Source organism: Portunus trituberculatus, chromosome 16, assembly GCF_017591435.1.
Source record: "Portunus trituberculatus isolate SZX2019 chromosome 16, ASM1759143v1, whole genome shotgun sequence".
Lineage (NCBI taxonomy): Eukaryota > Metazoa > Arthropoda > Malacostraca > Decapoda > Portunidae > Portunus > Portunus trituberculatus.
Genome location: NC_059270.1, coordinates 16262650 through 16289712, shown reverse-complemented (window position 1 = coordinate 16289712; position 27063 = coordinate 16262650). Strand labels below are relative to the sequence as shown.

General features: G+C 36.0%; 2 long non-coding RNA genes across 2 annotated transcripts; both read left to right on the top strand.

Annotated features, from left to right (window-relative positions):
• Positions 1–817: 817 nt before the first annotated feature.
• On the top strand, positions 818–4883 carry LOC123504532. Its single transcript, XR_006674861.1, has 3 exons — positions 818–1119; positions 2140–2378; positions 4855–4883. It is a non-coding gene; the product is annotated as an uncharacterized LOC123504532 (long non-coding RNA).
• A 2002-nt stretch (positions 4884–6885) lies between these two features.
• On the top strand, positions 6886–8807 carry LOC123504531. Its single transcript, XR_006674860.1, has 3 exons — positions 6886–6984; positions 7123–7229; positions 8502–8807. It is a non-coding gene; the product is annotated as an uncharacterized LOC123504531 (long non-coding RNA).
• The last annotated feature ends 18256 nt before the right edge of the window (positions 8808–27063 follow it).

Genomic DNA, 27063 nt, shown 5'->3' with positions numbered 1-27063 from the left:
TATATATATATATATATATATATATATATATATATATATATATATATATATATATATATATATATATATATATATATATATATATATATATATATATATATATATATATATATATATATATATATATATATATATATATATATATATATATATATATATATATATATATATATATATATATATATATATATATATATATATATATATATATATATATATATATATATATATATATATATATATATATATATATATATATATATATATATATATATATATATATATATATATATATATATATATATATATATATATATATATATATATATATATATATATATATATATATATATATATATATATATATATATATATATATATATATATATATATATATATATATATATATATATATATATATATATATATATATATATATATATATATATATATATATATATATATATATATATATATATATATATATATATATATATATATATATATATATATATATATATATATATATATATATATATATATATATATATATATATATATATATATATATATATATATATATATATATATATATATATATATATATATATATATATATATATATATATATATATATATATATATATATATATATATATATATATATTGATATTTATATATGAAGAACCTGTCATGCGTATTATTACTATTATTATTATTATTATTATTATTATTATTATTATTATTATTATTATTACTATTATCTCCTTTCTGTTATAATGGCTTCCTCCCTCTATATAGGAAGGAAGGACGAAGCAGCGTCGGAGGTGTTTACGCTAAAATTTGCTGCCTCGGCACTCTTCCCGCCAGCCAGCCGGGGATTAAATTTCAGCTGACGCAGCATGCACAGAACCCCGTATATAAGATCTTCCACGTTAAATACAATTCCGGAAAACAAATCAGTGTAATTTAAAACGTGATAAACACTAAGAATAACAGTAATATATATAAATATGACGAAATAAACATTAATAGTTTGTAAAGTGTTCGATCAGCGGCAACTCTCCCGCACGTTCCTCCGCCGCCTGCTGCATGTGCTTACCCGCCACGGATAATGTGGTGAGTTTTTATCTTTTTTACGTCATTTACACCTTTCCCCCACCTTTGTTACACCTACACACATGACATTAAGTGCTCAGGGATTAGGTAGAGCGGCAGATCATCCCTGTAAATTGTGTTGAAGGTGAAATGTGATGAAAAATGTAGTGGCGAGGGACAGCGTGGGTTAACAATGCACGCCGTGTATCACAATTTTTACACTTTCCATGTCATTATTCACCATTCTAACTTAGTCTGGAGTGTCCAAGGCTTAAGTAGACGTGCAAGTTACATATAAGAGGTGAAATTAACGTGCGTAGGATATATTTTAACGCAAGCCCCATATTCTAGTACATGATTGGTACCTGTTTGTCTGTCCTTGCGCAAACTTATACCATGGCTGATGAGGTAATCTAACGTAGTTTTGGTGGTGTAGTAGTGGTTTTGTATGTGTGATTTACAGGAGTGTTAAACCTTTTTAACTTAGATTACTTATATAATGGTACTTTACGTTGCCTGGTTGTAATCTGACGTAATTTTGGTGGTATAATTGGTTTTCATGCGTGATTTAGAGGAGTGTAATACTTTTTAAAGCGTTCTCTGGAGCTGCAGAATACAATTTCCACCATAATTAACTACATATCCCAAGGGTGTGAATGCCATAATGATTTTTTAAGTGCGTGCATGTTTTGTAAGCATTTAAGTGTGTAGAGGCGTCACGTACGTGGTCTGGCTAGCTGTTATCTAACATAATTTTGGTGTAATCACATGTGGTTTTATGTGTGATTTAGTGTTACACATTTTCACTTAGTTTACTTATATTCTGGTGTTTTAAGTGCGCGGTTGGAATTATATAAGTGTATAGCTGTCACGTAGTCTGTGTGTGGCCTGGTAACATCGCGGCTGAGGTGTAATTATGTAATTTTTATATATTGGAGGTTTTTAGGCCTGACAGACAGTAAGTAGCTTTATCTATAATAAGAGGATGGCATTATAAAGTAAGAATCCAGGAACTTGTAAGTCTTTTTTTTCCACTGACAGAATGACAAAGACAACAGCTTCAAACAGTGGGATCCCTGCAATGAACATTAGTGTATCATTTGATGGCACATACGTCATTCTACGCATCAGCTGTTCTCTGGAGCTGCAGAATACAATTTCCACCATAATTAACTACATATCCCAAGGGTGTGAATGCCATAATCCTTGGTGTAGCTGTACTTGCCCTTGCTTCTGTACCTGCCTGCCATTCTGGTTTCAAGTAAACGAGTTTTTTTAAGGTAATGTTTTGTATTTAAGCACTATGACACACACACACACACACACACACACACACACACACACACACACACACACACACACACACACATGCATGGGCATTACAATTAAAGTAGTTAACATGTAGACTAACATCTATAATTTTTTTACTTACTTTGCCTTCAGTTAACCCAGTGTTATCCCAATGAACACCAATGATGTTCAAAGATACTTCAATGACACCCCAATGAATTTTATCGATATCCAAAAGATTCTTCGGCCACTAGCTGACCCTAAATCTGTACAGCAATCAATGCGTCTTCCGTCATTAATGTTTTTTAAGTCATAAAAGATATTTGTTTTATCTCACCCAACTTTTTTCAGTGTAACTAATATCTGTAGTATGAAACTAGTGCATTTCTTTGATTTCCAGGTTTTAAATGGATCGAAAGGAAAAACGAAAGCAATATCAGAGAAGTTGGATAGCTAGAAAAAGATTTGCAAAAAAAATTGCAACATGTTCAACAAAAGACCGTAGCAGTGACAGTAACGATTCTGTTGATTTATGTGCAGATATAATTCACTCTTCAGAAAATGCGAAGGACTTGTCTGTGGAAGATGTAGCACCACATAGTACAGAAAGTAGTGAGGATGGTGATGAAACATGGTGTTTGATTGAAGAAAATCCTTTTATTCATCTGATTCATTGTCATCAGATGAAGGAAGAAATATTTCAAGTGACCTAATATCTTGGATAAATAAACACCAAATAAAACACAATGCTGCTGATGATTTGCTAAAGCTATTAAGATCAAATGGCCATAATTCTCTACCCTTATCTGCTCGCACCTTATTGAAAACTGAAAGAAATGTGAAGATTGAAGACAAATCTGGAATGAGCTACATTTATTTGGGACTCAAAGAATCATTACTAAAAAATTTTGAAAAATATCCTCGACAAACAAAACAAAATACACAAAATCTGGAAGTGTCCCTCAATATTGATGGCCTTCCACTATTTAAAAGCTCAAACACATGCATGTGGCCAGTGCTGTGTGCTATCATGATTCAGCCAGTAACTGTCTTTCCTGTCGCTTTAACGTGTGGATCGTCAAAGCCATGCAATTTAGATTTCTTGAATGACACGATCAGAGAGCTGAATGACATACTGCAGCATGGCATTCAGTATGAGGAGTTTAAAATACATGTAACACTGAAAAGCATCGTTTGTGATGCCCCTGCAAGAGCAATGGTTAAAGCCACTAAACAATATTCAGGTTACTATGGATGCGATAAGTGTACACAAAAGGAGTTTGGTATGGAAGGCTTACCTATCAGGAAATTGATAATATTGTCTTGCGCACTAATGAGTCATTTAGAGACCAGATTCAAGAAGAGCACCATTGTGGGGTTTCCCCTTTTACAGCTCTTCCTGTGGATCTAATAAAATCATTTCCAATAGATTACATGCATCAAGCCTGCCTTGGTGTGATGAGGCGCTTACTCCTGATATGGATAAAAGGAAAAAAAGAAACTAGGATTACGCAGAGGCATGTTGAAGAAATCAACAAGAAACTCTTAGAAATGCAACAGTTTGTCCCCAGCAACTTTGCACGAAAACCTAGAAGCCTTCTGAAATTGACAGATGGAAGGCAACCGAATTCAGACAGTTTTTGTTGTATACTGGCAAACTTGTTCTTAAAGGCAGCCTAAGAGGTGACCTTTATGCTCATTTTATGACTCTTTCTGTTGCTCTGTGCATTCTTGTGTCACCAAGACTTATTCAGATGCATAAGGGCTATGCTCACCAACTACTGGTGTATTTTGTTAAACGAGGTCGGGAACTCTATGGCAATGAGTTCTTAGTGTACAATGTCCATAGCATGCTTCACCTTGCAGAAGATGCTGGTTGGTTTGGAAGCTTGGATGTCTGTGCAGCATTTCCATTTGAGAACTATCTGTATAAACTGAAGAAAATGGTTAGATCAGGAAAAAATGCTTTATCACAAGTTGTAAAAAGAATTCATGAACTGGAGAATGACCCAGGTGAAATGAAACCTGCAAAGTTTAAGAAAATCATCTGCACTAACAAACCTGACAATACATATATTTTGGATGATTCATCTTGTTGTGAAGCAGTGGCCTTATCACACCAAAGAGATGATGAAGGAAACCAGAAAATACTGTGCAGAGTGTACAACAGAACAGAATCAGCATTTAATGACCCATGTGATTCCAAGATTATTGGAGTTTATCAGATAAATACAGCAAAAAGTTATATGAAATTTATTAAAAAAAGCGACCTAAAAACAAAGGCAATTATGGTACATAGTAGAAGTGGAAGACACACAAAAATCCTAGCAATACTGCATGAATTCTGAAAACTATCAGGTGAGGAAACTTTTAAGTAGAAAAGTTTGAATGTTAAATGGTTACAGTGTAGAATTTGCTGCCTGTGATCATGGAAATGTATCATTAATTTTAAATATATTTTAACAGATGTCATTTGTAGTTGTGGAGTTTCTGGATGAAAAGGCAGTTGAAGTTGTTCCCAAGTCATGGATAATGCATAAAGAAAAAAGTGAGTTTCCCTTTAAAGATGTTGATGGTGCATGCTAACGGGTTTAAGGAGTAACAGACAGATGATCTTGCTCGTTATACAAATACTCTCTGACAGTTAAGATATAAGTACTTGAAATATAAATCTTGGTTTTGTATATGCATCGTTGATATTAACAGTGTGCTAATCTTTTAATTTCAGGGTCTGTTTTGTTACTGGCCTCCAAGGGCAGGTGCTGCAGCCAAGGTGAAAAAGGAAGAAATCCCAGATAAAGAAAAATGGAATTCATACGAGATAAGGATTTTTTCATCTGCAGGTATGACAGGTGTAAATTATTATTAACATCTGAATAATTTTATGCTTGTAATGCCATGTATGAAAATTTAAACTACATACGTAAATTTTTTTTTGCGCCACAGAAACCTACAGCAAGGCCCAGGAACTGTCCAGGAGAGCAGAGGTTACGTCAAATGTTGAAACAGAACCTGAAGGTCCAAAAAGCAGAGTTACCAAAAAGCCTGCTAGATATGACTTCTCAGATGAAGCTGATGGTAAGATTTTTCTTATACGTTATTATATTCTTTGGTTTGTAATAGCTTATGCTGGCAATTGAACAGAATGGTTTGTTCATATATGTGTCCTTAATTAATTCATTATGACAACAAGACAAACTCAAAATGACTAGTATGCTCGTAAACTTATACAGATGAAGGCGATAATCCTGAGTTCTCCCACACTCCATCTGTAGCTGTTCTGCCACAATCTCCTCACCTAAATGGTAAGCATGTTTTTTTTTTCTATATTGCACGAAACTTTTGCCAGTATGTGTGCGAATATGTTCACAATTCCATGAGTTAAGAACCACAACATACAGTGAATTTGTACCCAATTACCTTTCAGTTGGACTTTCCAAAACAAGCTCGCATCATACCAAAAACTCAGTTGTTCATGAAAGATTTTCCTCCCCAGGTATGTATGACAACAAAGCTTGTATTTACAAATTTCTGTCTTTGGGGAAACTTTCACCATAGTAGTTATATAAGTTCCACTATTATTTTTATTACCATTTTCCCTACAGAATGGTCTGATGCATCCTTCAAAACCAGATCCTCATCACGGTCCTCAGAAATAATACATGTTAACGCACAAGATTTGAAAAAAAAATACACATCAGGTAATTTTAATTTGTATGATATGTAAACGAAATCCATATCCTTATGATTATACAAAGTGATTTATTTTCATTCACCTCATCTCAGGGTAGACCTAAACTGCAATGCTGATATATGAAATTAACAGACACACACACACACACACACACACACACACACACACACACACACACACACACACACACACAAGGTGCTTATACACATTAAATTTCTGACAGCTTCATCAGACCGAGGTGCAACAGAACTTGTACCTGTTTCACAGACAGAGTTTGCAGGTAGAGCATGCCTTCATTGTTTACGTATTAAGTGTATTTAAAAATTAAAACTTGCATTTTTTTTCATAGTCTGCCAGTGACAGTAACAATCAACCTTCTAGAAATATTACTTTGTGACTGAAAATCTTTCTTCCTGATGCAGAGTTCAAGAGCGCTGTAATGGCAAACTTCAAGACAATCCAGGAAAACCAGCGGCTGATGTTAAGCTGCCTACAGTCTTCTTCCAGTGGGCTAGGGGATGATGTGGAGGATGTACTGCCAGCTCCAGTAAGCAGCTTGGAGGAACTGGATGACCTAAACTCTAAATTGGCTGATCAATCTTTCAAAAGGAATTTGGTAAAATAAAAATGTATAAATTTGAATATGAGAAAGTTTCATGATATTTTGAATATTGATATAAGATTATTTTTGTCTTGAAGAATCATATCTTCTTGTATTTATGGTCCTACTATTATTTGTTGCAGACACTGTATTTGTCATCTTTTGGAGGGCACAGCCTTGGCGATGCTGTCCGGAGGATTTTAAAAGCTTGGAACTAATTCCGTGTGGTCGTTTTACAGCCTCAAAGGAAAGAAAGGGAAGCTACCATTTAGTGATCTTCCCATCTGCAAAGTTATCATCAGTAAGTGTGCAGAATTGCTTGTTTTCATCTGACTCAAAGCAGTATATGTAGTAATGTTATGAAAATAGTGTGTCCTATGCTTGACACTAAAACAAAAATTTGTCTGACATTCATATGCTTTGGTTTCTTTACCCAAAGGAGCATGCATGAGAACCTACAAAGAAGCAAAAACCTCTGCAGTGGAGCATCAAATTAGTGAGGCCCTGAAGCATGCTCCTAAGAGGAAAGGTGGCCAAAAATACAAGGTGAGTTCTGATCCTCATTTCTCCAGTTTTGCTATTCCCTCTCAACTTAGTAAGAAGTCTTTATTTTTAAAATTAGTGAACACACACACACACACCGCAGCTCCTTATATATATATATATATATATATATATATATATATATATATATATATATATATATATATATATATATATATATATATATATATATATATATATATATATATATATATATATATATATATATATATATATATATATATATATATATATATATATATATATATATATATATATATATATATATATATATATATATATATATATATATATATATATATATATATATATATATATATATATATATATATATATATATATATATATATATATATATATATATATATATATATATATATATATATATATATATATATATATATATATATATATATATATATATATATATATATATATATATATATATATATATATATATATATATATATATATATATATATATATATATATATATATATATATATATATATATATATATATATATATATATATATATATATATATATATATATATATATATATATATATATATATATATATATATATATATATATATATATATATATATATATATATATATATATATATATATATATATATATATATATATATATATATATATATATATATATATATATATATATATATATATATATATATATATATATATATATATATATATATATATATATATATATATATATATATATATATATATATATATATATATATATATATATATATATATATATATATATATATATATATATATATATATATATATATATATATATATATATATATATATATATATATATATATATATATATATATATATATATATATATATATATATATATATATATATATATATATATATATATATATATATATATATATATATATATATATATATATATATATATATATATATATATATATATATATATATATATATATATATATATATATATATATATATATATATATATATATATATATATATATATATATATATATATATATATATATATATATATATATATATATATATATATATATATATATATATATATATATATATATATATATATATATATATATATATATATATATATATATATATATATATATATATATATATATATATATGTCTCACAAATCTTGTGGCTGCAGTGTCGCGTGTGCTGAGTAAACTGCTTCTTCCCGCAGGAACCTGAGCAAAAGAGACGTATGCATTTTGTAGAAGAGTCATCAAATTCCTCTGACTAGCCGCAGTTGAAACGAGAAGATGCCATGGCTGCAGTCTTCTTCTTCCTCTGTTGACATTTCCGGTCCACCACCATCTCCTCCTCCAGCTGCCTCTCCCTGATGCCCCCCTTCACTTCGTCCTGCCAGCGCAGCAGGGTCTCCCTCACCGGTGCCTGCCCTGCAACTCCATGTCCATCATTCTCCTTCCCATGTAGTCTTCATCTCCTGAATGGTACTTTTTTTGCTAAAATAAATTTCTCATTTCAAGTATAGACTTTTTATTTCCATGACAATTATATATATATATATATATATATATATATATATATATATATATATATATATATATATATATATATATATATATATATATATATATATATATATATATATATATATATATATATATATATATATATATATATATATATATATATATATATATATATATATATATATATATATATATATATATATATATATATATATATATATATATATATATATATATATATATATATATATATATATATATATATATATATATATATATATATATATATATATATATATATATATATATATATATATATATATATATATATATATATATATATATATATATATATATATATATATATATATATATATATATATATATATATATATATATATATATATATATATATATATATATATATATATATATATATATATATATATATATATATATATATATATATATATATATATATATATATATATATATGGGAGAATAAAGTAAAGTGCTCCACAAGTGGAATTCAAGGGACTTTTTCACGTGCATTTCGACGTTCTTTCCACGTCGATTCGTGTCGACACATCTACGTGAAATTCACGTAGAAATATAACGTCCCTACAACAACAGCGCCACGTGACCGTCACGTGGTGACGACGTAGATTTGTTTGCTGGGAGGAAAGCTAAAGCTGGTGGTAAACATTGAAATCTCCAAGAATTGAAATTTCTGCGAAAGGATAGTGGGACAAAATGTGCTCCACTTTAGAAGCTAAATAGTAAAAAGATTTACTATGATTGAGGAGTTATGGGAGAGATAGACAGCATAGATAAATTCAGTCAGAGAGTGACTACTGAGTCGAAGCCAGATGGTGGAAAACTCGGGAGATTCAAGAGTGTGAGTATGAGAGCAAGTCAAGTTTTTGTGCACATAGACGTAAAAATCCAGCTTTGGAACGAAAATGAGAATAGTGAAAGTAGGAGGGAACAGAGAAAAAGCTACTTTCATTTGCCTCAGACACCTGTGTTTCATTGAAAAAAAGAAAATAAAGAGATTTTGTAGAGGAGAGGTGATATTCTATAGATAAGACCGCGAATGTTGCAGAAATTAATGAAGAAAAAGTTTAGGGAGGTGTCAAAACACTTTGGGACGCTACCGAGAGAGCAAACTAACCTGGGACATTTATGATCCTCTCCCCAGAAGGGGACTCATGGCTGAATTTGAAGTTGCCATTTTTTTTATTTCAAGTGTGTAGTAAATGCATAGAGTTTTATATGATGTAAGAGAATTGTCTCCAGGCTGTAACTGCCCCCTTGAGTTGTGGAACACAAACGGAAACGTTCAGCGAGATCACAACTAGCTTTGATGGTATAAGTTCACAGCACCACTTGAATTGATCCAGACCAGAGCTGGTCCAGAATGGAACTAATTTTATCAGATCTCGCTGGGAGTAAATTATAGTATTGGTAGGTCTACCACCTTCTCCAAAGAGGAGAAAATCTAACAAAGAATATAAGGTAAGCAGAAGGATCAAAGGTTTGGAAAAAGTCAAGGATGTTACACGTATCTTCAAGACGGTCGGGAGTAGGGCGTTACACCATTTGCTCTAGATCGTAGAGGATAGCAAAGTTAAGAGCTAGTTCATCAGTGAGGTAGCAAATGCATTCCAGAAGAAAGATGCTAGACATAAATTAGATAGGATAAACAGAGATAGTGAAAAGATTAGGAAAGATTTCCAGGTGCAAATAGGAGAGAATAAGATTAGGATTCCAAATAAGGAGACAGCATCTAGGAAGGTAGCAGGACTTAAATGTTTTTATGTAAATGCCAGGAGTCTTAGGAACAAGAAGGACGAGTTATCTAGTTATATAGTTGAGGAGGACTTAGATGTTGTATGTGTCACAGAGGCATGGGTAAATGAGGAAAAGTTTAGGGAAAATAGGAAAGAATATGAAGTAGATGGATACATTATGTATTTACACCAGAGAATTGGTAGGATAGGTGGAGGAGTAGTTATTTATGTAAAAAAATCCTTCATTTCCAGTCAGGTTAATGGTATTAAGGTAGATAACAGAGTAGAGTCCTTATGGCTGGATGTTAGAGTAAACAAAAGTAAGGTTATTAGAGTAGGAGCTTTTATAGACCACCTAACCAGTCAGCAGATGTAGACAACCTTATGGTAGATGAGATAAATAGGGGTGTACTAGTCAGACAATTATCTTAGGGGATTTTAATCTTAAGTCAGTAAACTGGGAGAGGATGGTAGGAGATGCTAGTGAAAATAAGTTTATGGAAAGTTTTCAGGATAACTATTTAGTGCAGATGGTAGATAAACCTACTAGGGGGAGGAAGGTTTTAGACATAGTACTAACAAATATTGAGCATTGTTTAAAGGAAGTTGAGGTAGGAGAGACTTTAGCAAACAGTGACCATCATATAATTAGATTTATCATTAATTCCAGTAGGGATAATATAGTGAATAAGACTAGAGTCCCAAACTATCAGAAAGGCAATTATGGTAGGTTACGTCAGTTATTAGGAGAGGTAAACTGGGAAGATAGTTTTGGAAATAAAACTGCACAGGAGATGTGGGATATTTTTAAGGTTGTAGTAAAGGGTATAGTGATGCAGTGTATCCCTTACAAAGATATAAGGCAGAGAAACAGGAAGCCATTATGGTGGACTCATGAGATAGGTAGCCAGATCAGAGAGAAGAAGAGGGCATACAGAGAGTTGCAGAAAAGTGGGAAGATGTAGATTTGATTAGGTACAGACAGGTCAGAGATGATTTGAGTAAGGTTATAAAAAAAGTAAAAGGCAGGCAGAGATAAAACTAGCTAGAGCTGGGAGTAAAGATCCCAAAAATTATATAGTTATTACAAGGTCAGTGATAAAAGAAATAAGGATAGGATTGGACCACTCAGAAAAGATGGTGTAGTAGTGGATCAAAATGAAGACATAGTAGAATTATTGAATGAACAATTTTCTTCAGTATTTACTAGGAAAGAATAGGAAATCCTGTTACAAACAGTGCGACGAGTAGTTTAAGAGCTTTAGAAAATATTGATATAAAACCGGGAATTATTAGGAAATTTATTCTTGAACTAGACGATAGGAAAGCTAGTGGTCCTGATGAGCTACATGCCAGAGTACTTAGGGAGGGTGTAGACAGTATTTCTGAAGCACTTAAGTTAATCTTTGAAAGATCACTTAGGTTTGCTGAGATACCTCAGGACTGGAAGTTAGCTAATGTTACTCCAATATTTAAAAAGGTAGGAAGGATGATGCGAATAATTATAGACCGATCAGTTTAACTAGTATAGTATGTAAGATACTAGAGAAAATCATTAAGGGTAGTATTTGGGAGCATTTAAATGAGAATAGATTAATTAGAGATACCCAACATGGCTTTAGATCAGGGAGGTCCTGTCTTACAAATTTGCTCGATATCTTAGAATATATTACCAAGGAGTTAGATGATGGAAATAGCATAGATGTTATATATCTAGATTTTAGCAAGGCGTTTGATAAGGTACCGCATAGGAGGCTAGTGTACAAATTGAGACTACATGGGATAGGGGTAGGTTAGTTGATTGGATTAGTGAATGGCTTTCTGATAGGAAACAGAGAGTAGTATTAAATGGGGCAATGTCTGAGTGGAAGGAAGTGGTTAGTGGGGTACCCCAAGGATCAGTGCTAGGACCTCTTCTTTTCTTGGTGTACATTAACGATTTAGATATAGGAATTAGTAGCAAAGTATCAAAGTTTGCAGATGATACTAAGATAGCATGTGCAGTACAGGGTGAAAAGGACAATTACAGAATACAACGAGACCTGGACAGGCTGATAGCATGGGCAGACAGGTGGCAGATGGAGTTTAATTCTAAAAGTGTCAGGTTATGCATTTAGGTAAAGACAACACAAACTTTAACTATGAGATGGAGGGATGTTGGCTAGAGGCAGTAGAGGAAGGAAAGGATTTAGGAGTAGTGATAGACAGGACTATGAAATTTTCAAAGCAATGTTTAGAAGCAAGAAATAGGGCAAATAGGATCCTGGGTTTTATAAATAGAAATGTTAGTTATAAAAGTAAGGAAGTGGTGCGTAGCTTATATAATTCCTATGTTAGGCCCCATTTAGAGTATTGCATACAGGCCTGGTCACCCCACTATAGGCAGGATATCAACATGTTAGAAGCAGTTCAGAGAAGAGCAACTAGGATGATACCAGCATTAAAGCGCCTGGAGTATAGAGATAGATTAAAGGAATTAAACATGTTTTCATTTGAGAGGAGATGTATAAGAGGGATATGATAGAGTTATTTAAAATGTTCTCAGATACAAACTACATAGATGTGAGATCTTTCTTTACCTTAGAGGAGGAAGTAGGACTAGAAATCATGGCAGGAAGATTAGAAAGCAAGGCTGCAGGTTAGATATAAGAAAATATTTCTTTAGTCATAGGGTGGTAGACTTCTGGAATGCATTGCCAGAGACGGTTGTAAATAGCACTAGTTTGACAATGTTTAAAACAGATTAGATAAGCACTTAAATTTATTAGATTTATAATTATGTATAGCGCTGCATGATAGTTTTTATAAGAAATTTACTATAGTTAAACAAGACATGATCCCCATGTATGGGGATTACAGATTGTAGAGGAATTCGCTGCAGGACTTAGCCCTGTTAATGGGCCAAATATTTAGAATTAGTATATAATGTATTGTGTACTTGTAAGTGTATCTTTAAGTACTGATGACGAGGTCGCTGTGCGACTGATACAGGATAACCTAGATGGGCCCTGGTGGCCCTTTGTTATCCTATTATTTATGTTATGTTATGTTATGTTATAATAAGTGAAAGGAGAAAGAAGTCAAAGCTTGTGTACAGTGAAGTCTCTGAGAATGGAGATCTCCAGAAAAGGGAAGAGACAGAACGTTCTTCAGCTCTCTTACCCAAATACTTGGATTTCCCACAGGTCTCTAAAGATCATTGAAAATGAGAGTTAGGCATAAGTAGAAAAGAATCATAACTTGAAAACTATTCAATAACGAAGGAAATAATGTAGAATAGCAACCAATCAATTCACTACGTGTCTTACCAGAGAAACATAAGCAACATGAGAAAATCGCTGGATGTGTGAAATCGAAACTTGTCTGAAATTATTTGGAAATCTTATCGTGATGGCGTTTCTAAGGGTACATCCTTTGTCGGATTAACAGAACGTAGTATATTTAGAAGATGATTTTTCATCATTTTATTCTTTTTAATACAGGGTTTTCTTGTATCTTCAGAAGACCTTAGTCATAGTCAGGTAGACGATATTTTCTTCACTAAAACGGTTATCAATAGAGTAAACAGCCATTTTTATTGTTTCTATGTTCTTGCTGGCGATTACTGCTATGTGTGAATGCCAAGGTGATATTCGCACCGTCCTTGTCATAACATAATAAACGTGTAGCAAGGGTTTTAACTATTGTTATTGCGCATCTCTACAATCCATCGCTCCGACTGTCCCTTTGAGACTGTAACTATAATTTGATCAGAAGCACCTTTTGGTGCTGAAAGATTCAAGAGCATGGGTACGACACACCATTAAAAAATTGAAGGAAAGATATATTGTCAAAAGTTGTCAGGTAGGAAGTGTTTCAGACTGTAATTTATCTTATATATATATATATATATATATATATATATATATATATATATATATATATATATATATATATATATATATATATATATATATATATATATATATATATATATATATATATATATATATATATATATATATATATATATTGTGAGGCACCGCATTATTTCCCTTTATTTAATTATTTCATTGTGTGCGTATGTGTGACGCCACCCAGCGCGGGCCCCTCAGGCTGTTCTGTTGAGCAGACAACCCGCCTCCCTCTCCCTGATTCTCGTTGTCTGGCGAGCAAGTCAGTACCAAGGTAGTCTTCAGCGGAGGTGGACACTGACGCTCGTGGTTCTGGCACATGGTAGAGCTACGTGTTGCTGGGCTGCTCTAGGTGCTCACTAATCATCGGTCTGGGAGTTGTGCCCTCCTGTTTGAGTAGCTGGCTTGTTACTTGTAGACCGTGGCTGTAGAGCAACGGGCTTGTTGTTCTGAGAGAAGCGTGGCAAGTTGGCTGCCCTTCTGTTTTGCGTCCGTCCCGTCTTGTGGTGGCGGAGAAGAGACACGTTTTTGTCTCGTCCTGTTTGTTTTGTTGGTGACCGTGGTCACCAGTGTGTTTTGGTGGGCGGCTGTGTGCCCCCATCATCTTTTGTGTAGTATCAGTAGAATACTGTTTATAGTACCAAGTTAGCCTTCAGCGGAGATAGACACGCACTCTCGTCAGTCTGGCACAGGGTAGAGAGACGCTTGTTGGCTGGGCTTTTCGAAGTACTCAAGTCATTGGTCTGGGAGTTGTGCCCTCCTGTTTGAGTAGCTGGCTTGCTACTGGTTAGACCGTGGCTGTAGAACAGCGGGTTGTTGTTCTAGGGGAAGTGTAGTTAGTTTGGCTGCACTTCTCATGCATTCGTCCACTCGGGTGTGGCGACGCGGAAGGACGCGTTTCTGTCTCATCCTGTTGTTGTTGTTGGTGGTGGCTGTGGTCACCAGTGTGGTTTGGTGGGCGGCTGTGTGCCCCCATCATCTTCTGTATAGCTTCAGTAGCACACTGTATTGTAGTGGTTGTAGCCACGCACGCAACTGACTGCTGAGAGGCTTCATGCTGTCGGCCAGTTGTGCGTAGTTCTCGTCCGTCAGATTTGTCTGTGACGAGTATCTGGACTCCTTGTATGGCTGTTGTCACACGTAGGTGGTGTCTGGGCTTGTGTGTACACCATCGGACGTGCTGTACACATCATATGTTGTAGTAATTGTAGCCGAGGGAAGTCAGTCTGACAGGTGTAGGAAGCACTTGTCGTAGTAAGATAGTATAGTAATATACTGCGCGTGTTGTCCCAGTCTGTGGACAAGGCGTGTGGAGAGGCATTAATACCTCATAGAGAAGTGGGTGGAATTGTCCTTGTGGACGGTTTCTCTAGGGGGTATTAAGGCCTCGCCTGTTACACATAACATCTACCATTTATAAATTCTACTTGGTTGGGTACCGGAGGAGAAATTGCTAAGGAGATTCCCTTACAGTGGAGGAAGTTATACATTGTTGGCGACCTTTAAAGAACTTGAGGGTTACGGCTGCTGTGATCTATAGTAGTGGGGACTCTGTGGAGTGTTATATTCCCCACTGTACTGTACCGTAACAAACTCGTGATCGTGCCAGACCAACACACTCCTCAGTGAGCAGCCGCAGATAGTCACAGCTAGAGTGGCGTACGTAACAGAAAGTTGGTGACCTCGCCAGGATAACACTCTATAGCTGTATAGTTAATATATATATAATATATATATATATATATATATATATATATATATATATATATATATATATATATATATATATACAGTAAGGTCTCAGGTTACGTCAGAGTTACGTTCCTGAAACATGACGTAAGTCGATTTTGTACGTAACTCGAGTTTCCGTACATTTCAAAGCATATTATCGAGTTTTCAACCAATCATTGTTTATGGTCATTCAGGTAAGTTAAAGGTTATATTGTTATATTATTTACAACTATGTAGGAATATGAAACACAAGCTTGTTTTTGTTGTTGATTAGGGCCACGAACGCGAAGGACTGCAGGTTGCCGAGAGAGGTGAACGCCTGAGGCCGCCAGGAGGGTGGGCAGGTCGAATGTTGTGACGCCCAGGGTGGACAGCTGGGAGCGTAGTGCAATGCGGTGGGAGTAGAAGCGTGGGCAGCGGGGCAGGAAATGCAATAGGAAAGGGCAATAGGGATCAGCAGACAGGCGCAGACGGTGCAAGTCAGCTGCGAGTGTCGTATGGCCCAGGCGAAGGCTCAGTTGTTATTGTTGTGATGGGTGTGCGAGCCCTCAAGGTCGTCAACCTCCCGTTGTCATGGTAACGGGCTTCCCATTTTCTTCTTCCTCCCTCACACACAGCTGCTGCCTCCTTCTCATGTCTTTTAATTATGTCCTCTTTTCTTGTAGCGTAATGGTTTTCCTTTTCTTAGCATCACTGCTGTCACTAAAGAGTTTTCTCTTTGTTGCCATTGAGCAAGATACTAAGAACTTGAGTCAGTAAACGCAGAAGTAGGATAACACTCTTGCCAGGGGCGACGGTGTGGTGGAACTGAGGCAGGGTGTTATTGTATTCAAGCGTGAGGCGGGCGGTGTGGCAGGCAACCACCAACAATAACAATAAATCCCACACTTTACGATTTAAAAATTTTCAATTTTTTTAATCTTAAATTGCCTTATAGTGGACTGACGTAACTACGAGTTTGACGTAACTCGAGACCGACGTAACCAGGGACTTTATATATATATATATATATATATATATATATATATATATATATATATATATATATATATATATATATATATATTTATAAGATAAAGTTACAGTCTCGGAAACACTTGAAACCTCCCTCTTAAAAGAAGTCGTCATAGGATGTTGGAAATAAAGGCATAGGTAGAGAGTTCCATAGTTTACCAGATGTGAATGATTGTGATTATTCTTGCATTAGAGAGTTGGAAAAAATAGGGGTGAGAGGAAGAAGGAATCCTTGTTCAGTGAGGCCGCAAGAGAGAGTGAAAAAAAAAGCATTCCTAAAATAATTCATAACTTCAAAATCCTACTCATAATTAGGAGCTGTACTTGTGAATATAATCCAGAAAAGGGCAGAAGTCGACTCTTACCTGTGAGCTACTCCTAAGAAGAGGGCACTACGCTGTGTGTCTTCCAAATAGCACTAATGTTTTGTTTAAAGACATTTATATTAAGATAATAATGATATGGTGGTACATTATTATCGCTTTTTTAAGTAAACATTTTATAGTTTTTAATTCATCATGAGCAGAACTATCAACATTTTATACCCCGGAAACAATATGTGTGGATTTTACCCTAGCGGCAGATGATGTGAAGAACTCCAAACAATAATAAGCATGGACAACACCAAACCTACAGGTATGCAATTGCCTAATCCTATTTACTTGAGCGTTATTCTAATATCAATAACTTATATTTTCAGGATATGCTACAATTTTTAATGTGCGATACCACTCTATCACTTTCACTCCAATGAATCTAATCTTATTCATTCAAAACATTTCACTAACTAAATCAAGCCATTTTAAACTAAACCAAGCCTAACCGCACCTAATCTCACTGATGAACTATGGCATGGGTTATTTTAATAATGATTCGATTAAGTTCAATTAGGCAAGGCCATGTGCCATACTGTTCTCAGCACATAACACCTGCCCAACCTTCACTCCCATGTAATAGCCATTAATTAAATTCTTACACTGTTTTGAAGTACAGTGGAGACTCAATACTCGAACTTAATTTGTTCCAAATGGCGTTCGAGTATTAAAAGTTCGACTATTGATGCCTATATATCAGGTAATTCGTTCCAATCTTAGCAAAATCTCAAATTTATAAAAATTTCAATGTATTTTTTTTTTTTTTTTTTACAATTTTATTTTGTACATACCATAAGCGAAGGCTGGTGATGGATAACTTCGAAGAGGAGGGAAGAAGTGTGGGGAGGAGGAGGAAGGTCGCCGGAGGATGAGTCACCATCCATGAAAACGTCTTTTGTAACTTTTCTCCTGGTGTGATTCCTGTGAATCCACTAATGGAGTGCTGTGGCTCACTAACACTTGCACTCTCACCAGATTCCTTATTTTCATCACTGCTAAGCGTCTTCGGTGCCATTGTAAGTTTGTAAATGAAAAGCTACCAATAGAACGCAGAATATTGTTGTTTACATATAACATAACATAACATAACATAACATAAATAATAGGATAACAAAGGGCCACCAGGGCCCATCTAGGTTATTCTGTATCAGTCGCACAGCGACCTCATCAGTACTTAAAGATACACTTACAAGTACACAATACATTATATACTAATTCTAAATATTTGGCCCATTAACAGGGCTAAGTCCTGCAGTGAAATCCTCTACAATTTGTGGTCCCCATACATGGGGATCATGTCTTGTTTAACTATAGTAAATTTCTTATAAAAACTATCATGCAGTGCTATACATAATTATAAATCTAATAAATTTAAGTGCTTATCTAATCTGTTTTTAAACATTGTCAAACTAGTGCTATTTACAACCCTCTCTGGCAATGCATTCCAGAAGTCTACCACCCTATGACTAAAGAAATATTTTCTTATATCTAACCTGCAGCCTTGCTTTCTAATCTTCCTGCCATGATTTCTAGTCCTACTTCCCTCCTCTAAGGTAAAGAAAGATCTCACATCTATGTAGTTTGTATCTGAGAACATTTTAAATAACTCTATCATATCCCTCTTATACATCTCCTCTCAAATGAAAACATGTTTAATTCCTTTAATCTATCTCTATACTCCAGGCGCTTTAATGCTGGTATCATCCTAGTTGCTCTTCTCTGAACTGCTTCTAACATGTTGATATCCTGCCTATAGTGGGGTGACCAGGCCTGTATGCAATACTCTAAATGGGGCCTAACATAGGAATTATATAAGCTACGCACCACTTCCTTACTTTTATAACTAACATTTCTATTTATAAAACCCAGGATCCTATTTGCCCTATTTCTTGCTTCTAAACATTGCTTTGAAAATTTCATAGTCCTGTCTATCACTACTCCTAAATCCTTTCCTTCCTCTACTGCCTCTAGCCAACATCCCTCCATCTCATAGCTAAAGTTTGTGTTGTCTTTACCTAAATGTATAACCTGACACTTTTTAGAATTAAACTCCATCTGCCACCTGTCTGCCATTGCTATCAGCCTGTCCATGTCTCGTTGTATTCTGTAATTGTCCTTTTCACCCTTTACTGCACATGCTATCTTAGTATCATCTGAAAACTTTGATACTATATCTAAATCGTTAATGTACACCAAGAAAAGAAGAGGTCCTAGCACTGATCCTTGGGGTACCCCCACTAACCACTTCCTTCCACTCAGACATTGCCCCATTTAATATTACTGTTTCCTATCAGAAAGCCATTCACTAATCCAATCAACTAACCTACCCTCTATCCCATGTAGTCTCAATTTGTACACTAGCCTCCTATGTGGTACCTTATCAAACGCCTTGCTAAAATCTAGATATATAACATCTATGCTATTTCCATCATCTAACTCCTTGGTAATATATTCTAAGATATCGAGCAAATTTGTAAGACAGGACCTCCCTGATCTAAAGCCATGTTGGGTATCTCTAATTAATCTATTCTCATTTAAATGCTCCCAAATACTACCCTTAATGATTTTCTCTAGTATCTTACATACTATACTAGTTAAACTGATCGGTCTATAATTATTCGCATCATCCTTCCTACCTTTTTAAATATTGGAGTAACATTAGCTAACTTCCAGTCCTGAGGTATCTCAGCAAACCTAAGTGATCTTTCAAAGATTAACTTAAGTGCTTCAGAAATACTGTCTACACCCTCCCTAAGTACTCTGGCATGTAGCTCATCAGGACCACTAGCTTTCCTATCGTCTAGTTCAAGAATAAATTTCCTAATAATTCCCGGTTTTATATCAATATTTTCTAAAGCTCTTAAACTACTCGTCGCACTGTTTGTAACAGGATTTCCTATTCTTTCCTAGTAAATACTGAAGAAAATTGTTCATTCAATAATTCTACTATGTCTTCATTTTGATCCACTACTACACCATCTTTTCTGAGTGGTCCAATCCTATCCTTATTTCTTTTATCACTGACCTTGTAATAACTATATAATTTTTGGGATCTTTACTCCCAGCTCTAGCTAGTTTTATCTCTGCCTGCCTTTTACTTTTTTATAACCTTACTCAAATCATCTCTGACCTGTCTGTACCTAATCAAATCTACATCTTTCCCCACTTTTCTGCAACTCTCTATATGCCCTCTTCTCTCTGATCTGGCTACCTATCTCATGAGTCCACCATAATGGCTTCCTGTTTCTCTGCCTTATATCTTTGTAAGGGATACACTGCATCACTATACCCTTTACTACAACCTTAAAAATATCCCACATCTCCTGTGCAGTTTTATTTCAAAAACTATCTTCCCAGTTTACCTCTCCTAATAACTGACGTAACCTGCGGTAGGACTAGTGATGTGCACCACCATCCGGTATACCAGTATTACAATAATACCGGTATACTGCTATTACGGTAATAACGGTATTACCAATAATACTGCATCTAAACGGTACAGTGGCGACTGCGAGAAGGGAGATGACAGAGCTTTGTATACTACCAAATGTGCAACTGTTTGATTACCAGATATTTTCACAACTAATAAGCCTTTGGTGTTCATGTAAGTTTATAAATGAAAAACTACAAATAGAACGCAGGAAAAATGTTATTCTGATGACCGTGGCATCACAAGTCACAACTGACGGAAGGGAAAGGGGGCCCGCCAGGGAACCTTTTGTTTACAACCACGGGGGTGGACGCTCGACGATCAGGTATTTTTTCGAGTATTAAATCGAACTTTTGCATTCGAGTTTTAAAAAGTTTGAGTATTTAGACGTTCGAGCGAGTCTCCACTGTAATATCTTTTCAAGTAAAACCTAACCTGACCACGGTGGTTTAAGGGGGGGATGCATTTTTGTTAAGAAAAGTTTAGTTTAGGGTATTATTTTAAAAGGGACTCATATCTACACGTTTAGGAGTGTTGTTCCTGATTAATTGTATGGATACTGTGAAACTTACTTTATAAACATTTTCATCGCATATTATTACCTTCTGCAAAATGATATTTTTTTTATATAATACTCAAAGGTTAGTTAAGCTAAGTTAGATTAGGTTAGGTCAGGTTCTTTAAAGATATCTCCATTCATGTACTATGAAATGACCATTTCTATGTTCCCTTACTATAATCTCCATCTCAAAATCATAAAGGGGATGAGGAGAGATGCCAAATGAAGCATTCCCAGTATGCTTTAGATTACTTAATTGCCAGTATCAGGTAGTTCCTACGATGAAAAAAAAACAAAAAAAAAAAGTATGTGTTTGCACATATTAACATTCTAAGATATTTCTGAAATTATTCCTCATGTATGTTTTACAGGTGGATGTTCTGCAACTCCTAAACTCGATGCCATCAGCTAGGCTGTTTATGACATCCTGGATGAGGGTTACATGACCCTGCTAGGTCTCTTAGAGGCAACTGATAATACCCATGACTATCTACAGCTGATAGTTGACAGGTAAATGCAGACAACCAACCAATCCAATGAGGGTGGTATATTGTGATGTGGTTGTGTGAATGAGGCCAGGCACACTTATAATACCAAAGGTGGACATGAGCGCTCATATATCCGCTCTTCCTCTGTGAGCGGACATCCAAATCTCGAGCAAAGAGCGCAACCACCAAAAAAAAAAAAAAAAAAAAAACACAACAATAGCAACAAGAATAATACCAGCAACAAAAACAACAACACACACACACACACACACACACACACAATCAAGAGAGCTGGGTTTGAGTCCCGGGGCGGCGAGGCAAATGGGCAAGCCTCTTAAGCCTCGTACACACTATGCATCATGATGCGCATCGTGTTGAATGGATGTGTTGAAAAAGTCGTTTTTCAACACGAACGTGCATCACCAACGTGTTGCTGGGTCGGCTCGATTTCAAATTGCTGCTCAGTGATGCATCATCAGTCAGAGTGGCAGGACGTCCGGTCACGCTCCACTCCAGCTTCCAAATGTAGGGTTCAATTTTTGCCAGCAATTTATAGAATGCAGGGATTGGCATTCTTGTGTAATTTTCAAAGTCTGTTGAATTTTCGACCTGTAGCTCCAAAAATATTTGATTGAAGCTTCCCTTCAGAGGTGGCCGAGAAAGCCATTGCTTTCACCACAAGGTTCTACGTTTCTTCCTCCTCAAAAGTTTCTTTTTTGCTGCACACAGAGCAACTACACTCCATAGTAGAGTCTCCTGGCAGAGTACGTCATCGGCGCACATCCTCCCACCATGAAAGTTGAACTGTCACTGAGCGCAGCTAGCGCGCGAGAACCAAGAAGTTGCCGAGAACAAGTGAGCAGTGTTGCAGTACAGTTTGGCCGCTAGTAATTTTTTTCAACACCACTACTGCATCACGTGGCTGATACATGATGCATAGTGTGTACGGGGCTTTAATGTGTGGTCCCTGTTCACCTAGCAGTAAATAGGTACGGGATGTAACTCGAGGGGTTGTGGCCTCGCTTTCCCGATGTGTGGAGTGTGTTGTGGTCTCAGTCCTATCCGAAGATCGGTGTATGAGCTCTGAGCTCGCTCCGTAATGGGGAAGACTGACTGGGTGACCAGGAGACGACCGAGGTAAATTACACACACACACACACACACACACACACACATATACAGAGAGAGAGAGAGAGGGAGGAGGGTAATTTTAATGAGTTCTTCCTCCTACTCCTTCAGGGTGAGCGCAAGTGGAGACCTGAGCAGAGAATAAGGGTGCGTTTACACCAAGCGAATCGAATCGATTCAATTTATGAAGAATCAACACGATTCATGAATCGTGTTGATTCGCCACATTAGTTTCAATGAAACCGTTTACACCAGGCGAATTGAGTCAACTCAATTCATGCCGATTCATGGCAATTCAGAATCAATGATTGGTTTGATCCCATTTTTTTCATCAGTCAAGGCGATTAAGCTGAGGAGTAAGCACCATGCTAGTGGACGTTCTAATCAATTTAGTAGGAGAATAACGTGCTATATATGATCCCGGTGATCCTGTGCACCAAGATCATGTACATGTATTGTACTGAACCATAGAAGGAATTGCTGTAGATTACGAATTACTGGACAATAGTATTCTGCATATTTTGAAAACAAATAACATGTTTACATATTTTCATGTGGCAACTGTAGAGTGTATCGTCTACTTTTGAAATGTGCGACATAACGTAACCATCAGCCAGCCAGACACCAGACAGAGTGGGAAAGAGGTGTAACTTCCTGCTACTAACCCTGCAGTATGTCATGCCACAAAGTAAAAGTTGATATGACAAAATGCTAAAATTAACATAGCTGTATTTGTCTTATTATCTTCCATACACCGTTAAGCCTAAGTAAAGAATAGACTAGATGTGATAATATGGTGTCAACTGGTGCGCCCATTTCTTCAGCGAATCATGTGTCAGTGAATCATTATGTTCTGCCACGTGACTGCTCCACCTGGTGAGACAAAGTATTCTCTAAGAGTGTCACAAACTGACATGGCTTCTGCTGTAGGTCTAGTACTTCTTGTTGGTGACAGGCTTCACCAACATCTTAAATTATTCTGTGGTTATCCTAAAAAAAAAAAAAAAAAAAAAAAATCCAGACGAAATCTTGGAACAAATGTCCAAAGCTCCCAAATTCAGGTCTTCTAGGATTAATGGCATGCACCCATATTTGTTGCAGACGCATTCACCTACGCATTCTCAGCCACTGTAACACTGTTATTTCTGCAAAGTTAATACGTTCATCTGAATGATGTGAATCAGTCGGTTGAAACTATGTAGATTCAAAATTATTTGATCATGAAGAATCAACATGATTCATGAATTGTGTTAATTCGTCACATCAGTTTCAATGTAACTGTTTACACCAGGTGAATCGAGACATATCAAATCATGCCGATTCATGGTGATTCAGATTCAATCATTTTTTCTTCAGTCAAGGCGATTCAGCCAAAGAGTAAGCACCATGCTAGTGGACACCCTAATCAATTTAGTACGAGAATAACGTGCTATATATGATCCTGGTGATCCTGTGCACCAAGATCATGTACATGTATTGTACTGAACCATAGAAGGAATTGATGTAGCCTACGAATTACTGGAGAGTAGTATTCTGCATATTTTGAAAACAAATGACAACAGAAAGCATTATGGATATGCATATATTTTCATGTGGCAACTGTAGGGTGTATCGTCTACTTTTGAAATGCTTGACATAATGTAACCAAGCCAGGCACTAGACAGAGTCGGGGAGGAGTGTAAACTTCCTGCTATTAACCTCTCTGTCTCTGATTTCGCTCACTAAATACTACGGTATGACACGTCACATAAAGTAAAAGTTAATATGACAAAATACTAAAATTAACATAGCTGTAATAGTAATAGTTTTAATACCTTCTTGATATCCTCTGTAAGCCTAAATAAAGAGTAGATGTGATAATATGATATCAACTGGTGCGCCCATTTCTTCAGTGGTGAATCAATATCAGTGAATCATTCTGTCCTGCCACTCGACAGCTCCACCTGGCGAGACAAAGTATTCTTTCTTTCAGTGTTACGAACTGACATGGCTTCTGCTGTAGGCCTAGTACTTCTTGTTGGTGACAGGCTCCACCAACATCTTAAATCATTCTGTGGTTTTCCTAAAAAAAAAAAAATTCATAAAACTTCCCCTAATTATTGACCAAATCTGGAAACAAATGTCCAAAACTCCCAAATTGAGGTCTTCTAGAATTAATTGCCTGCACCCATATTCTTTCGATGCCTACGTCTACGCATCCTCAGCCACAGTAACACTGCTATTGCTGCAAAAAGTAATATGTCCATACTTCACGAATGCTGCCTTAGTACTGAATCATCTGAATGATATGAATCTGTCAGTTGGAACTATGCTGATTCAAAATTATTTTATTCAAATCATTCTTCATGAATTTAATTTATTCGATTCGCTTGATGTTAACCAAGGAATATAGAGGGAGAAAGTTGTGGTATGGGTTAAAGTTTGGAGAACAGCGACGGTGCTGCCATCTGTTAGGAGCAAGCACTTTCATAGAAAACGTTTTCAGGACTAACTTATGAAGATTTCTCCCATGCTTCCCCCCACCCCCTATTTTCCCCTACATTCTCTCGTGGTTATGAACTTATAAGGCAAATAAAACATGTTTAAATATATATATATATATATATATATATATATATATATATATATATATATATATATATATATATATATATATATATATATATATATATATATATATATATATATATATACATATATTGTGAGGGGCACCGCATTATTTCCCCTTCATTTAATTATATCATATCCGTAGCCTATGGCCACCCAGCGCGGGCCCCCTTGGGCTGTTCTGTTGAGCAGACAACCCGCCTCCCTCTCCCTGCTTCTTGTTGTCCGGCGAGCGACTCAGTACCAAGATAGTCTTCAGCTGAGGTGGACACGGACGCTCGTGGTTCTGGCACAGGGTAGAGAGCTCCATGTTTGCTGGGCTTTTCGAGGTACTCACTAGTCATTGGTCTGGGAGTTGTGCCCTCCCTTGAGTAGTTGGTTTGCTACTCGGTTAGACCGTGGCTGTGTAGGACAACGGGGTTGTTGTCCTAAGGAAAGTGTGGCCGGTTGGGGGCTACATTTCCCGTCGTGCGTTCGTCCACTCGGGTGTGGCGACGTGGAGGGACGCGTTATTGTTTCGTCCCGTTGTTGCTGGTGGTGGCTGTAGTCACCAGTGTGTTTTGGTGGGCGGCTGTGTGCCCCTATCATCTGTTGTGTAGTATCAGTAGTATACTGTTTATAGTACCAGCCAGTCTTCAGCTGAGGTAAAACGTGCGCTCTGGGCACAGGAAGAGAAGCGTGTGGACTGTGTGTTAAGAGGTACTCAGTAGTCATTGGTCTGGGAGTTGTGCCCTCCTGTTTGAGTAGCTGGCTTGCTACTGGGTACACCGTGGCTGTGTAGGACAACGGGCTTGTTGTCCTAAGGAAAGTGTGGCCGGTTGGGTCTGCATTTCCTGTCTTGCGTCCGTCCCGTCTTGTGGCGGCGGCGCGGAGGAAGGACGCGTTATTGTCTCGTCCTGTTTGTCGTTGTGGTGGCCGTGGTCACCAGTGTGGTTTGGTGGGCGGCTGTGTGCCCCCATCATCTGTTGTGTAGTCTCGGTAGTATACTGTTTATAGTACTAGCCAGTCTTCAGCTGAGGTAACACGTGCGCTCTGGGCACAGGAAGAGACGCGTGTGCTGGACTGTGTGTTAAGAGGTACTCAGTAGTCATTGGTCTGGGAGTTGTGCCCTCCTGTTTCAGTAGCTGGCTTGCTACTGGTTAGACCGTAGCTGTGTGGGACAACGGGCTTGTTGTCCTAAAGAAAGTGTGGCCGGTTGGGTCTGCATTTCCTGTCTGGCGTTTTGTCCCGTC